The sequence below is a fragment of the Physcomitrium patens genome, chromosome 4, assembly GCF_059467195.1.
Source record: "Physcomitrium patens ecotype Gransden chromosome 4, ASM5946719v1, whole genome shotgun sequence".
NCBI lineage: Eukaryota > Viridiplantae > Streptophyta > Bryopsida > Funariales > Funariaceae > Physcomitrium > Physcomitrium patens.
Genome location: NC_143413.1, coordinates 5,090,008 through 5,106,395, shown reverse-complemented (window position 1 = coordinate 5,106,395; position 16,388 = coordinate 5,090,008). Strand labels below are relative to the sequence as shown.

Here is a 16,388-nt window from a genome sequence, read left to right as displayed (position 1 = left end):
AATAAATCAATTAATTATATATAATTTTTTAAACAGAAAATTAACCTTAGTATAATATTAATTATTATCATTAAAGAAATCAATAAATATGCAACTGAAAAAATAAACTTAAATAAAAATGAATTTAAGTATAGAGATTAAAAAATTATCTGTTATCAAATAAAAATATTTTTTTTAAATTAATTTTTACAAATTAGTATGTAGGTTTTAAAATATTTAAATAAAAATATTCTAATATTAATGAGTTTATATTTTTTATAATTTTTAATCAAAATGACCCAAGGGTATTATTAAGGTTGTAAGAGAAAAAAATCTAAAGTCTAAAATCTAAATTAAATTAAAAATATATATATATATATATAAAGAAGAGAAGGTATTTCATTAAAAAAATATTTAATAAAAAATTAGAAAGAGAATTTAAAATAAAGCAAAGCAAAATTATATATTTAGATTATTTTAAAGGTTTTTTAATCAAAATTAGAGTTTTTTAAGAAATAATATCATTTATTATTATAGAATATGGCATAAGTTGTCATTTTTTGAAATTACATGTATTTTTCGATCTGATTGGATTATGCTAAAATGATAATAGATATTTCACTATTTTTGTTAAAATATTTTCTATACAATTACAAATGCAAATATCAATACTTAAATTCAGTTTGCATTTTATCCTAAACCCTAAACCATAGTAACCTAAAACTTGTTACCCTAAACCCTAAACCTTAATAGAACATCTATAATTTATCTACTAATTTAAACTTGGTTGTATTAAATCAATATTAATTCATGCTTCTTGTAGTCTTCTAATAGATTATAAGTACGTTTTTATAATTTAGACTTAGAACTTCTTTTGTATATATTGATAGATATTAAATGTATAATGTAAATTGAACATAATGGTTTTATATAAATTTCACTATATAAAAAAAATGCATATGTATGTATATATATATACATACATGCATATATCACATTGATTCTTGAATTTTATAACACTTAAACTAAAATCTTATTCCATAATTTTTTTTCCTTTACTCATTTTTTGTTTCTTGTACATGTATTTTTCTTTTCTTTTTTCACACATGCAAGTATGTGGATTAGATTCTGTTTTCAGAACACGTAGAACAAGCATTAGGAGGTGATCTCACACATGAGAATAGATCACCTCTACAGATGGAAGATTATAAAACACACTCACCTGTTTGTATTTAAAATTTTAAATCCTTTCAAACTCCATTCCCGAGGCATCCTGAACTTACGCCTAAGCCCATGATTCGAAAACTTGGCCCCTGCTTTGCCTGCCAAACCAAAACCACATCCCATATTCAAAAAAGCATTCAAGAGCTGTTGTTTTCAGAAAGAGATAGGGTGTGTTAAATAATTGTAAAAATAGAGGAAAAATAAGCAAGCAAGTTTGTAGATGGTAGGATTAGATTAGGGTTAGTATGGCTGTGAATGTTGAGAAGGTAGTAGGGGACACTACTAAAACCAATAGGTAGTTTCATTTCCCAAGAAAACAATTTGTGAAATATTGGAGCACACACATCTAAACACAAAAGATGAATAAGATTTTTTGGAAGCAATGGAAGCCTAATAACAACCAGGTTGCTTGAACCCTACAAGATGTATTCTAGGTGAGATCTTTTCTCTTGATTTTTTTTAAGATATTATTTAAGAATTATAGTGCAAAAGATGTTAAAGATGTAGTTGTTGGCAATACAATGGTAAAAGCAAAAAACTAATTTTTGATATTCATGTTGTTATAAAGTAAATTGCAGGAGAAGAATGTCCACATGAATAATAAAATCTTGACAATTAGAACTAGAAATGAATTGAAAAGATCAAACAAAGATTAAAAAAAATATAAGTAATTTTATTTATTTTTTAAAAAAAATCAAATAATATTCGAAAAATATTGATAAAATTAGGTACAAAACCTTGGCAAGTTTGTATGTTATTTAAAGATAAAATTTTAATTTTTATCCAAATGCCATTTAGAATCGATATAATCCAAATAGCTTAGATACAATTAAACTATAACTTTGATTACATTAAAATAACTTCCACTACAATTTTAAAAGGTGGGCTTTTATGTAGCAACCAATAGAAAAGAAGTCCTTGGAATAAGATCAAATAACTACAATATACATATATCATTATTTTTTATGACTTTAAATTTAAGTGTTGAATAGAACTTTAAAAAACTAGTTATAAATCTTAATCTAATAATTTTCTATAATAAATAAATTCTACACAACTTTTAGTTAGATATTTTTTTACTAACTATATCTAACAAAATTTGTGGTTATAATGCTCTAGGCTATATAAACATGTAGTAGAAATGAGCATAATAATCAAACATACAAATAATAATGATTGTAATAGTAAGGAAGAATTTTTTTTTAACCATATTCAATGTTATTTTAAATCTAAAGCTAAAATAATCATGCTTTATCTTAGATTAAAATAAAATGAAAGTAAAACTTGTTTAAAATTACAATACAATGATTAGTGCTTGACAAATCAACAATAGTCTTAATAGATTCCAATAAAAACCTAAAGATACTATCTTATATAGAAGTCCACAAATTGCCATAGAAACGTCAAAAAATTTGCATGGCTAAAATAGACTATACCATCAAGTTAATTAACTTGAATTAGATTGATTCTTAGATATTAATTAATTTATAATAAATAATACTTTAATAACTATAGTATAAAGAATTAGTAATAATTTTATTAATTATAAATAGAATTTTGAATTTAATTTTTAAAAATAAAATTTTAAAATAGAAATAAAATAAAATAAAATAAAAAACTTTTACTCATCTCCTTCTTTAATGCAAATCAGATCATATGCTCTTTGTAGATCTATTTTCGTATAGATCTTTGCTTTATTGAGTTGGATAAGAAGTCTTGAAATCAAAGATAGGAAATACCTATTCTTAATGGTGATCTTGTAAAGTCCTCAATAATCTACATAAATATGAAGAGATCCATCTTTTTTCTTCTTAAATAAGATAGGAGTTCTTGCTAGAGATTTTGAATGTCATATGAAGTTCTTAGCTAATTTCTTGTCAATGTATTCTTTTCGTGCACCCAACTCATTTTGTGATAAGTTGTAGATTGGTCTAAATGGTGGTTGAGCTCCTTCTTGTAGATGAATTGAACAATCACAGGATTAATACTCTAGAAGAATATCTGCAATCTTCTTTTCAAAAACGTATTGGAAATCTTGATATTAGTTAAGAATACTACTTGATGTCTTTTCACCATCAAAAATAGATATGGCATATATAGCAAAAGATATCCATCTTTTGTTGCATGCATAAAAGCTCTTACACCTATCAATAAGGATTTGAATATAATAGGCTTATTTATTTCTACTTCACTATCAAAATTTTAGATTAAACTACAAGAAAAATTAAAGTTATGAAAAATCCAATCTATCTAAGCATTATATTTTTCTAACTACAATAATCCTTAAATAACTAGATTGGACAAAGATCTTATTACATTAAATATTACTATACTACTATGATCTTTAATTACTACATCTAAAGGAACAGTCTCATGAGTAATGTCTTCAAAAGACAACAAACAACCATCTATGACTTCTATATGTAGGTGTTTAGTTTTCTTGACTAAAGATATTTCTTGTTTCTTGATAAAGTCTTTCTTTATTAAATAAGCTAAGGCTCCTAAATCTAATATTACAAAGATTTTGTGATTTTTAGATCTTAAACACACATCTATTGTACAACAAGGTGAGGAATCTAACGAGAGAATCAGACCTTTACTAGATATTATATATGATTCCAATCGCATGATCTCTATTGTATGTAGAAAAAATTATTTTCTAATATATTATCTTCTTTAGCAATTGTGCTTCTTATTTTGTGATTGAGTTATTTTTTTCAACAATTTTGAGTAGTGTGTTTAGTTTCTCCATAATATAAGTACAAATCTTTTTGACAACATCGAGTCTTTTCTTTCTTAATGAGAGATTTAAAACATATTGTATCAATTTGTATTAATTCTGGCCTTGATAAATAAGTTTTTAAAAACTTTTGAGCTGCTATCATTACTTAATTTGTTCTTTTTGAACCAAGTCTTTATTTTTAATGTCTTTCAAATAATCAATTGACACATGCAATAGCTTCAATAATAAATTATTCTAAAGTTTTTACTTTTGGTATTGTCAATAACAAATCTTTGATGTTATCCTATAATCCATATCAAAATTGATTGATGAGGGCTTTGTCATACCAATCTATGTTGCAAGCAAGCTTTTGGAATTTACTAACAAATATAGTGGCTGATTGTGATCTTTATTGTAAAGATAAGAGTTTGGTCTCTACTACTCTTTCTTAATCACTTTCTCCAAATGTGGCTATAAATATTTTAAAGAATGAATTTAATTTATAAAAGAGTCGTGAATTCTTTTCTATCAAAGGTACAAACCAAGAAAAAGCACTTTCAGATAGAAGTGCACCTATGAATCCAATTTGAGTAAATCTATTAGGATATTGGAAGAGATACAGTCTTAGATAGAGCTTGATTTGTTGCAAGAATCTTCAAAATTTTGATCTTGTTCCATCAAACTTCTCAAGCATACTAATCCTTGTTCTTATCATACTTGTAAAAAAAAAACTTTTTAGATTTATATCAAGGACATGAGTCTCAAAGAAAGAAATCTTCAATACATTCTTGAGTCATTGAAAAGAACTAAAAAGTCACTTAAAGATGATATAATATTGAATTAGAATAACTATTGCCAAAAACAAGAAGATCAAAAAGTCTTGAAACAAGATTAAGGACTAAAAAGGCATTGACAAGAATGAAGAAGGCTTTACTCTACTCTTGATATATACTTTTAACTAAGAACTATATGGCGATATCTAATAAAACATCCAAACTGTATTGGCTTCGCAAGACATGTATCTTAACTTGTAAGGCAAGTTTTCTATATGTGCACCACATAATTAGTCTGTTCTATAAGCTACTAATACGTGATTAACTTAATGATTAAGTTTCTAACCTATCAATCAACTACAAACACATGTAAAGTCAAAGTAGAATTTATAAAGCTTTTAAGAAGCTTTTCTAGAAGATATTATGAAATTAATTTATTTTTATTTACTTTTATTTACTTTTATCTAATTATATAGATATTTATTAGAATACATATGTATATGTATGATAATTTAGTTATGAGGTTGATTTACTTTCTTTCTTCAATTATATAATTTTTTGACGTAGACTCTAAACTTCTTCTATAGGCATAGGATTAGTATTTCTATAATTGGCACTTATAATGCATAAAATTTCTATGCTAAAAATATTAAAAAAATTATTGAAGATCAACAATAGTTATAAATCTATTCTCACTTTTGCCAAGTATAGCATTCATAATGTTTCTTTCCTTTTAAACAACTTCACAAATCTACAAGTCAAATTAGAAGAGGATAATCCATAACCTCTAATATCAAATGAAAATTTCTACAAAGATGGATAATCCCCTCTCTTTAAGAAAGATATTAATGTTAGAAATCTAAATAATTTATTTAAATGTAGATAATCTGTAACCTTCAAAATACAACAATAAAAGTAGAATATTCTACTTATTTCTAAAACAAGATAAAAACAATGAGTTAGTACTCCTATCAAATTGTGAAGGATATGAATCTTAAAGAAAGAAAACCTCAATACATTCTTGTGTGATTCAAAAAGACTAAAAAATTACTTGAAAATGGTATAGTATTAAACTAAAATGGCTATTGCCAAAGACAAAGAAACTAGAAAGTCTTGAAACAAAACTAAAGACTAGAAAGGCATTGACAAGAATAAAGAAGACTTCATTTTTAGCTCTACATATACTCTTAACTAGGAGCTATATGGCAGTGTTTTATAAGACCTCCAAAATATATTGACTTTGCAAGATATGTATCTTAACTTGCAAGGCAAGTTTTTTTTATATATGTGCTACATAGTTAGCTTATTCCATAAGCTACCAACACAAGGTTAATGTTCAACAAAGTTTCTAACCTACCAATCAATTTCAAAAACATGTAAAGTCAAAGCAATATCTATGAAGCTTCTAAAAAGCTTCTTTAGAAAATATTATGAAATAAATCTACTTCTATCTACTTCTATTTAATCATATAAATAAATATTAGAATAAATATTTATGTCTGTGACAGAATCTTGTATACAAATTGTGATTAATTTTGTAATGTATAATTGCTTAATTGTAATTTTTATTTATATTGTATTATTTTTTTTTATTTCTTTATTTGGATTGATGGAATAAAATTCATTCTTTAATCCAAATTTCAAGATGACATTAATTAAAATCTTCTTGTAATTGATAATATGAATTAAAAAGAAAAAGTAATAAGAAACATAAAATACAAATAAGAGGCATGAAATTAGGAGAATACAACAAAAAATATTCACATATAATTGGAAAGCCAAAACAAAATTCTCCACACCATTCTACTAATCTGATGTCCACAAATATGCAATGGCACAAAAGCATGTGTGGCATTGTGCATAGCATGTGTGAGCTTGGAGTTGCAGAGCAGGAGCAGAGACTCAACAGCCCATTCTCAAATCCAAAAGATAGAAACATGTGTCCTGGCAGCTGCTACATCATCAGACATAATACCAAACCATCACCAATTATCAAATTACCAAAGCAGCTGGAGTACAACACAAAAACGTATCCTTCATGGTGTGGGTACTATCGGCTGATCTTGAGACTCAATCAACAGAAAAGATAAGATGTAAAACAATATAGGATATTGATCACCAGTGGCAATCCAATATTTTAACTGTGTAGAAGTTCTTGAAGAGGTGAAGTTGGTACAGGGTGCCAGCAGTAGCCGGCCGTGAAGGTTAAAAAACTGTGCTCGTGACAACAAAGAGTGCAGGGTTAGCAGTGATCATCTTGATCATGGTTTTTGAGTTCGTCAAGCAGAAACTGCAGTAGCAAACTTGAATTCTGGGGAAGGGATTATCATTTTCCCATAGTAGTGTTGACGATTCTATGACTCAGTAAGTGTCGATCTCTTTGCTTCTCGACCTGTAGGCTTGATGCCGTTGGCATCGAACAGCAATGATGCAGGTGAGTAGGGAGCAGTGGCTTGCTCCTTCTGTCGCAGTGAGAGCTGTAAGGAAACTCTTTCTTCTGACCAGCAAGGAACAGTGAATCATATTTTTTTTGTTGATGAGTATTTGTTTGTCGTTGTGTCAGCTTTACTGGTGAAAGATTTAGCTCTAGGAATGGAATATGTCTCATATACGGCTTTGAAGCGTTTGAAATAGAGAGACGAAGTCACAAATGTTAGTTGCATTTATCAAGTTGTATAACAATGTCGCCACCGCCGCCGCCTCACAAGACGTACACCAGGAATGGCGCTCTGTGTTGCGGGTCCTCTCGAGGAGCTCGACTTGGTCACCTTCATGCTGGAGAGTTTCTGAGAACACTCCTTGAGTGTGGGGAACATGTTTCATAGCAGGTTGAAGGGGTATCGAAGAATTGCTAGCGGAGAATGAATTGCTCTTCCTCTACCTCTTCAATCCATGTTTTTAGATTGATCGAAGTCTAGATGCGGAGCATTGCACCCTTGATCTTCAGCAACAGAGAGCGATAGGCCTATGTTGTTATGCGCATCAGAAACGCTGCTAGGTCAGGACACAAATGCTGCTTGGCAGATCGCTGCCCTCCAGATGAAACTGCTCGGAGTTGCTCAAAAAACAGAACCTGCAACATCATAGAAGATCTCATTAATTTGAAGACTAAGTAATCGTCGTTTGTATCCTCTAAATAATGTCTTTAAAAATAAAATAAAACATAAGTGGGTGAATCCCTTCGCTGAATTAAAATTGAAGCTTAGTATAAAAGTGCCCATATTTTAGAAACCAGTGGGTTGAGTAGTAATTAATCAACCTACATTAATGCATGTGAATTTGCTGTCTCTCATCCATGTTGGTTCAAAAAAGTTAAGAGTTTTGGTGCATTCTGAGGTCTAATCCAGATCTAATATGTTGTTTTTCTCCCACACACTTTTCTAAAGTCTATCAATCAAACAAAACATTCTTTCTACTTGCATTGTTCTCCCTTGGTCTAAAAGCATGATCTAATTGTGAGTAGTCAAAGTACTCTCATGTCTTTGAATTAGAAGAGATTGTCTTTAAATATTACTTGTAAAAGCTTTAGAGTTATATGAGTTCTTATTTTAATTTCTTGTTTACTAAACTAGTATATGACTAAGATGCCATTTGCTAAGTTTGTTTTGGTTGTACACCATTATCTTAAATATTTTTTATTTTTCAAATAAAGATTTTTTTTATAATTCTAGCATCTAGATTTAAGCCAAAAAAGGCACGTGAAAAGATGTGGGGTATACATTTTTGTATCTAGTTCTATTGATATTTTATAGTTTACTTCAAAATAAGGTTTCTTAAATATTATAGAATTAAGGATACAAGTTTTATACTGCCATAAGTGCACTTTTTACAAAGAATTATATGTTGGAGAATTAAAATCTATCTTAGGAGTGTAAATAAAAGAAGTTATCCTTCGAAAAAATCTAATATAATGGCAAACATAACTTTCATTTTTGTAAAATAATAAAAATATGGTTGTATCTTTTGTCCATCTCAAAAGATGTGAAGAAGTACATAAGCCATGTACATTAGAATTCATGTTATTTATAATGTACAAGATGAGAATACTTGTCTTTTTTGGTGAAATTTCTACAAAGTCTTTGATTGACAAGTCCAAGAATAGTTGTTAAGCTTCATTGTATAAATTCTTACTATGAATTGGTAGATAATAGAAATGTAGTAGAAATTCAAGGAAAGATAGAGCATAGAGTAAAAAATCAAATCTTATTCTAAAGCTTAAATTATAATTGGATTAAATTTGTATTTAAAAATAAATCATATTTCAATTTTAGATCACAAAATCTATTAAAAAGATCAAAGTTGATTTTTTTTCTTAATATCATTTTTTAGATCTTTGACTTTAATCTTATAAGAAATCTAATTTTGGATAAAAAAAAGAAAATTTAAGATTAACCTCCTCAAAGAATTCATATTGTGCTATGTTAAATAGCACAAGGATTTAATGTTTGACATTAGCCATAGAAAGAAGACTTTGTGATATAAATTGTTATTGAATAGAATTCAAGGACATATAGGATGCGTGGTGCAAGAAGAAATTAAAGCCTTTTAATGCAATGAGATAAGAAGTATCATTTCTTTTAATGTTAAAAATGTATATTGATATTAAAGAATTTTTTTCTTATAAAAGTTTATAAAATTTAGATAAATATAATAATATAATAATCATTATATTATGGATTGGATGTTTTTATTTTTAGCCTATGATAATATTATTATGATAAATTTAATTTAATATTTTTTTATATGAATTGAAGTATATTATTTTATTATAATATAAATAAAATCTTTCTAGTATCTTAATCTTTATTATAACTATATTTACACTTCTTTTGTGTCTAATATCTTTAATAATTTATTACTAAGAATTGATAAGTATTAAATAGTAATCTATAGAATATTAGATGAATGCAAAGAGAGTTTTTAATAAAATTCTAACTTAGGATAATATGGATAATGATGCATTTTACTTAAGAACCATAGGACTTGAAGATTGGATTTGAAAAAATTAGATCACAATCTAGACTACTTTCTAAATTTTTACTTAATTGCTTTAATTATATAATTTATGTCAAGTCCTTACAATCTTTTTGTTAAGTTGAGTTGTATACACACTTAAGCTAATAGATCGTGCAGAAGTCTTCTTAATATAAATTTTGACAATAACTTTAACTAAAAAATCATTTAGGATTAATTCTCGTAAAGCAATTTCTATCAAGAGATCTAATAACCTAATAATGACTTAAGGTGATCTCTCCAATCTAAAGCTAAGTCTTTGGAGAACTTTTTGATCTACCACATTTTAGACCTCTTTATATTTAAAATATCAAAATTCAAATCTTAGATCCACTAAGTAGTAAGTCTTTGTTTTCTTCTTGTAGTGATATATATTATTAACTTAAATAGTTTTCTAATCAATTAATTATCCATTTACATCTACATCTATTTATTTATTTATTTTATATCTATAAAAATAAAAAATAAATAAAAACTAATTGTGGACGTATTAAGCACGGAATTCTATACTCAGGTCAGAATAAGCACACTGACCTTCAAATACATGTCAATAGCTCGATGTAGCCCCACTGTGCACAGCCGTGCAAAATCAGGAACAGTTCTTTCATGTAGCATGAATATTTTTCTAGAGGGAGGCTCTGGTCTCGCTGGATTTCTACCAGGCAAATGTCTACTTGGCTGGCTACTTGGAGCTATAAGCAATGGGGTCAAGGCTATGGAGCGAGAACTTTCAACAAAGTCGAAGTTCTCTGCAGATCTTGTTCTTGACTTCCCAAATGCCCCCACCCCTCCCAGATGAGCTGATTAGAGAGTCACATTTTGCAGGAGATATGTTCCACAATGCGCATCACCTCGTCAACATCATACAGCACTTCATTTGCATACGAGAGAGATGGAATTAGCAAATCAAGCAATGAAGATTCCTCTAGTTGAGATCCACTTTGCCTTGCCAAGTCTGCTTTCGAAGTTGACGATGCGTTTGAAGTTGTGGCTGCCTTGAAGAATTTCTGCAGAAAACTACAAGTGGATGAGCCCTCCTTGGCTGGTGGTAAGGGGACAGAGATTTCTAGCCCTGGTTGCTGCTTTGTTGCTTCTTCTGCATGATCGATGAAAGATGCCCTTGTTGTCTGTAAGCTGTCAATTGGAACGTGCTCCTTTGATATTACTAGCAACCACCGTGTCGCAGACACCATGAGTGCTTCTCCCATTAGCTTGTTGCCCAAAACTTTCTCTCTCACTGCTACCATGACTCTCGAGAACAAGACTATTTCCAGGTTACAAATATCCTCTGCTCAACAGTCCTTCGGCACAGAAAATAGCCACAGGTATCCCTGGACTCCGTTACACTCAGTTGGGCAACTTGGTTGACTCACTGCTACATGATCAATTACTGCAGAGACTTTTGTACATGAGAATGACCGGACTACTTAACCGGGGTCAACGACCAGTTTAGAGTTGAATCTACACGTCGACTGATGATACGGTGAAAGCCATAAGCAATTATGAGGCCAAATCTAGAGAAACAAAATCGAATAGAAAATAGGTCTAGTGAGACTATTTTGATGACAAGGAGAATCCAAAGAGGTCACTCGGCAGCCACGGACAGAACAGGAGCTTGTGGGTTTGCAGCTTACTATCAAATATCCTCAGATCATGACTGATGTGCTTTACTTCCCTGAAGGCAGAATTTTTTTACATTTATACCTCGTAAGATTTATGTATTCAAAAAGGGTACAAACATGTATATAAGATTGCTCTGCTCAAAGCTTTCCTACATCTTCAAGACCTACGCTCCATATCGAACTGTGCTTACGATGTGAGCACTTAGAGTAACAGCAACACCACAGCAGAATTTTGCACATTTTTCAAAACACTTAGCATCACTTCGTCTTTACTACCTTCCTAAGAATTTTAACTCAGAGCTCCACACTTCGCCGAATGTGGAAACTTCGAAGCCAGATACCACAACAGGCTAAATTAATCGATTTCTTGCTTCATTAGTGAAGAAAATATTTTTTCAAACCTTTAATAAAAACTCAGCTGCTGTGAAATGGAGAATTAAAACAAATATCTAATATGAAATTTCACGGCCTTATATCGTAGGAACTTCTTTTGAACACTTTGGAATCAACACAAAAACATGATTTTTAGGCTAGAAATTCAACTCAATATAAATATAAAAAGAGACATTTTTAACCTCTTGGTAGATATTATACTTATTCTCTATGGTTTTTACTATTCTAATAGGATCAAAGTGAATATCTTATATAAATTTATTTGAATATTTTTTTTTTACCAAATAATTTTTTTTAAATATTCATAAATCATATTTAATTTTAAGATATATGATCATTCAAAAAGTTATGTATTAGTTTTTTGACGTTTAAGAGGGCTTCTTAATAATGTTTTTTGTATTTGATATCAACTACTATATTTTTAATTTTTAAATTATTATTATATCAATTATAAAAATATTTGTTAAATCACTTTACTTATATCTAATATACACTAAGTTCTTATTATTATCAAAAAAAATAACTTCATGGCAATTAAATCTATTTTGTTATAAGTTGCACTTTCTAATAATCTTATTATTAAACCTCCTATTAATTGATTGATGTTAAAAGACATTTTTTCCTAAAAAGTCTATAATAAATTTAGATTATTTTTTTAATTTAGTAAAATAATTAATAATAAACTAAATAGTTTTTTTGTTTTCAAATTGTCAATACAATTTTGAGAGTTGTCTTTAAGCCATATAATTTGGTACCTTTATTTCTAATAATTTTATTTGCAACCCTTATTCTATATTATCTATAATGTTAGAACTCTTCATATTTGATGTTTGGCTTATTTGATAAAAGATCATATTATTGCAATATATATGTATCTTTATGTTGATTATTTCATATTATTCAACAAATCTTTTATTACTTTGGTGTTATTTCTCAAACCAATTATTTTTAGACTAAGAATGTAAACTAACTAATTAATTTTTTTCTAATTTTCTTTTTGTAAGATTCTATTAATTTATTTTAATCTCTTTTTAAGCATTAAGAATTTTTTTATAATCTTTAGAATTTTTGGATTTTTGGATATAGATAGATTTATTACATCATATAGTATACTTTCTAAGAACTATATTTATGATTTTCTTCTTTGTAGTATGTTAACAAGTAATTAAAACATATATGAGTGTGTTTTAATGACATACAATTATAATTATTGTGCCTTATTTTGCAATATTTGTAAGCTATTAATATTGATCAATCAGAGTGTGACTTTGATTTATTTGATAATTTATCAGTATTAATCTTTGGCAACAGATCTAAGATTATTATATCTATTAGTGGTATTTTTTAAAATAAAGATATTTTATAAATTTTTATATTAATATATAATCTATGTATATTATTTTTATGGCTAGCCTTAGTTTAGAAAAAAAATATATGGTACTCTTTAATTATATAGTTTTAATTTAGATAAAAGTGACATAAAATTAATAAATTATTATAATAAATAAAAATATTTTTTTGATGCTTAATAATAGAGTTGGTCACTTGTATCTCCACTTGCAACTTTTATTTTTAAAAGTACTAATCAAAATCTTAATTCTTTTATATTTTATTTTTTTAGCCACCTACAAAAATTTAGTCTTTCTTTTATATTAGATCCTATGCCATTTTAGAATTAAAATTTGCATGCCATCATTAAAATATGCTCAATTCTTCTATTATTCTAAAAATACATTATAATAATTTTTACTTTTATATGATTTTTTCTTTGAATATATTATTTTATATCTAAATTCTTTTATTCAAAATTTGTTCTTTAAACTATTCACATTGATTCAAGTCTTTATTCTACTTCAAGTTGTATAAGCCTTCTCTTTTTTTAAAAAAATACACACTTTAATACTACCCATGCATAACACCATCTAATTCCATTGCATCATAATCATAAAATTAAAAATCTTTTTCAAAAGTCTATTGATTCAAATTAGAGGATCAATTTAAACAAAAATCAATTCAAAATCAATGTTTCTATCCTTTTTATAATTAGACTCAAGAAAAACTACACCAATTTACTGACAAATTGATTGGATATTTGTTACTCATAAATTAAAGATCCTCATTATGCTTTCCTAGTTTTATAATTTTGATCTTTCAGCTATAAAATTGTATTACTCTTCTAAGTGCTCTTGTTAGACCACAAAACTTTGTGTTTGGCAAACATGCCTTTTTACTTCATTGTAGATGAAAACTATCCAACAAAATTTCATTCATGAATTAAAATTTGATTTTACAAGGTTTTGCACATGGCTTGTTGTAGGGACAACATGTGGCAAGAAACCATGCACAAAATCCTCCTTCTACTAGATAAATATTTTTTCTAGAGAAATGACATGCCTAAATAAAAACTTTGCACATCAATTTTATACTCATGCACTTGCGGGGTAAAGACAAATTTCTTCAAGCATCAACAAAATCACGAGCAATTGGCAATTAAATACTTCACCCATTCCTTTTCTTTTTTCTTTTTTCTTTTTTTTTGTACTCTCTTCCCCTCTAAGCCCATAGTCTTACTCCTTCTTGTCTCTCATCTATGAACTACACTCATACTTGTTCTAGAATTGCAAGTAAAGTCAAAATTTCAAGATATTCCTCTTTGTACAAAACCTTCAAACTAAATAAACATATTTTTCCAAAAATCATTCCCTTAAATGCCCAGTATGGAGGGATGGGTTGTAGCTTCAAAACCCTCCAAAATTTCATTTCTCACCATCAGCTTCCACTTTGTACTACAGTTAAGCAATGGAGAATAATACAAGATTATGAAACCTTTCTAATGAATCAGCCATGTCAGAAGGTTGTCACCAGTCATCACTCTTTGAAAGTGCCATAAAATCACGTGTTTTACATGTGCACCAAACTCAGCTTGGTTGCCCAGCCCTCATAAAATCACTGTTTTTCTGTGTCTGTACCTCAAAATCTAAGCACCTATCCTTGAACCTGTTCCTAAAGATTCCTGTCCTTGCTGCAATGAATAAATTCCTAAGTGATTTATTCTTGATCCTCTCCACCTTGCACACTGAAATTCCGGGATCTCCTGCAACAGGTCGCGTGCGGCAATTAATCGGTTCTCCTTCCACTCTCACCCTTGTGTCAAAAATGCATGAACTACTGACAACTTGCGAAGATAAACACAAGAAGCAGGTGGGTGTCTCAACAGTTGTTCCTCGTGGAAATCGTGGTGTTTCGGATGCCTTCTTTGGGACTTAACGGCGGCCAGGAACACCGCATTGGCTTAACAAATTTTCACCGTCGCAAGTCAAGCCTTCTTGATTAACAACAAATGACAAGCACCACTTGTGAATTTGGCTTTAGAGAACGTGTTCTCTAAACCCCATCTCCGAGTTTCCGCTTATCACAACTGGAGACGGCAACACCACAAGCCATACAAGATAAGTGAGCTGCACTCTTGTGTCCTGACAGCCTTCAAACCCACGAATGCCCCAACTCCGTCGCGCCCCTTCTTTTGAACGACACGATTAGATTAAAAATTTAAACTCTGCATGCAAAAAGACTCCTAACCTGTTGATGCGAATTGCTTTCGATGCTCCACAATCCGCCGTAATCTATGTGTTTCGCAAAGTCTAATTAATTGAGCTCAAATTGAAATTACGACGCCTTCGCCTCTTTCTGTGCGATACTTGCATTCGAAATGAATCCGCCGACGCACGGACGGGTGGTACGACAACATCAAGCATGTCGGAGTTTACAACGATCATGTAACACAGCTTGAAGTAGGAAGCTAGAGCTGGGACAACCTCGGGGCTGCATTTGAGCAATCTGGGCTGTGCGGATAATCTATTGCAACCAATGGCATCTTAGACCTGGCCCAGGAAACTCACGTCGCAACTCTTCAGAAACGAGATCAGCAAACTTTGTATGGCTAAACCTAATTAAGTTTCCAATAGAAAGAGATGCTAAAAAGGAAAAGGACAACCATCATGATAGACTCACACGGATCGGCAGAGCTCCCAGCAAAAGAAAACCCATGCAGCATTAGACTGCCAAAAGCATTTTCATCTGTTCCCTTGTCCTGTTTTTTGAACCCACGTGGAGCTATTGAATTGCACAAACCTCGGCAAAACCAATGCAGGCTGCGCTGGAACTTTACCAGCTTGAAATACTCCCATGATTAGACGAAATGCAAACTGGTAGTCTAAGCATCGTTGAACGGGGAATTCCATTGCAGAATTATTATGATTATTTTGGTTGCGATCCTACTTACGGTCGCACATTGGACAAGCAACTTGCACATGTTCGCACCAATAAACAAAATCTTCAAAGAAACCATATGCGTTACATATGTATCGTGCCGCCTAAATACAGGTGAGTTACATAGGTGAAAGATAAGAGCACACGATTGTGATCAAGCAGCTGATTGAACTCATCGAAAAGGAACCTGCAAAGCTAGAGAACGCGGTCTCCGAAGGGATACTTCCTGAAATCACTCGTAGAGTTTCGCTACGGAATTTTAGGTTCGGTAAGGGACTGGTATGTCAACTCTGCCATATAAACAGTCACTATGTTACCAAAATAAGTATCTTCGAGCTTCAATTTGCTTGAAGTACACCTCAGGCTCATAGGAAAAACCACCGTTTCAGTTGA

The 16,388-nt window shown here is 29.9% G+C and overlaps 1 long non-coding RNA gene across 1 annotated transcript; it reads right to left on the bottom strand.

Moving 5' to 3' along the window:
- Positions 1 to 14,410: 14,410 nt before the first annotated feature.
- Positions 14,411 to 15,764, bottom strand: LOC149989360 (uncharacterized). Its single transcript, XR_016502520.1, has 2 exons — positions 15,306 to 15,764; positions 14,411 to 15,144 (listed from the first exon to the last, which is right to left on the bottom strand). It is a non-coding gene; the product is annotated as an uncharacterized LOC149989360 (long non-coding RNA).
- Positions 15,765 to 16,388: the final 624 nt, after the last annotated feature.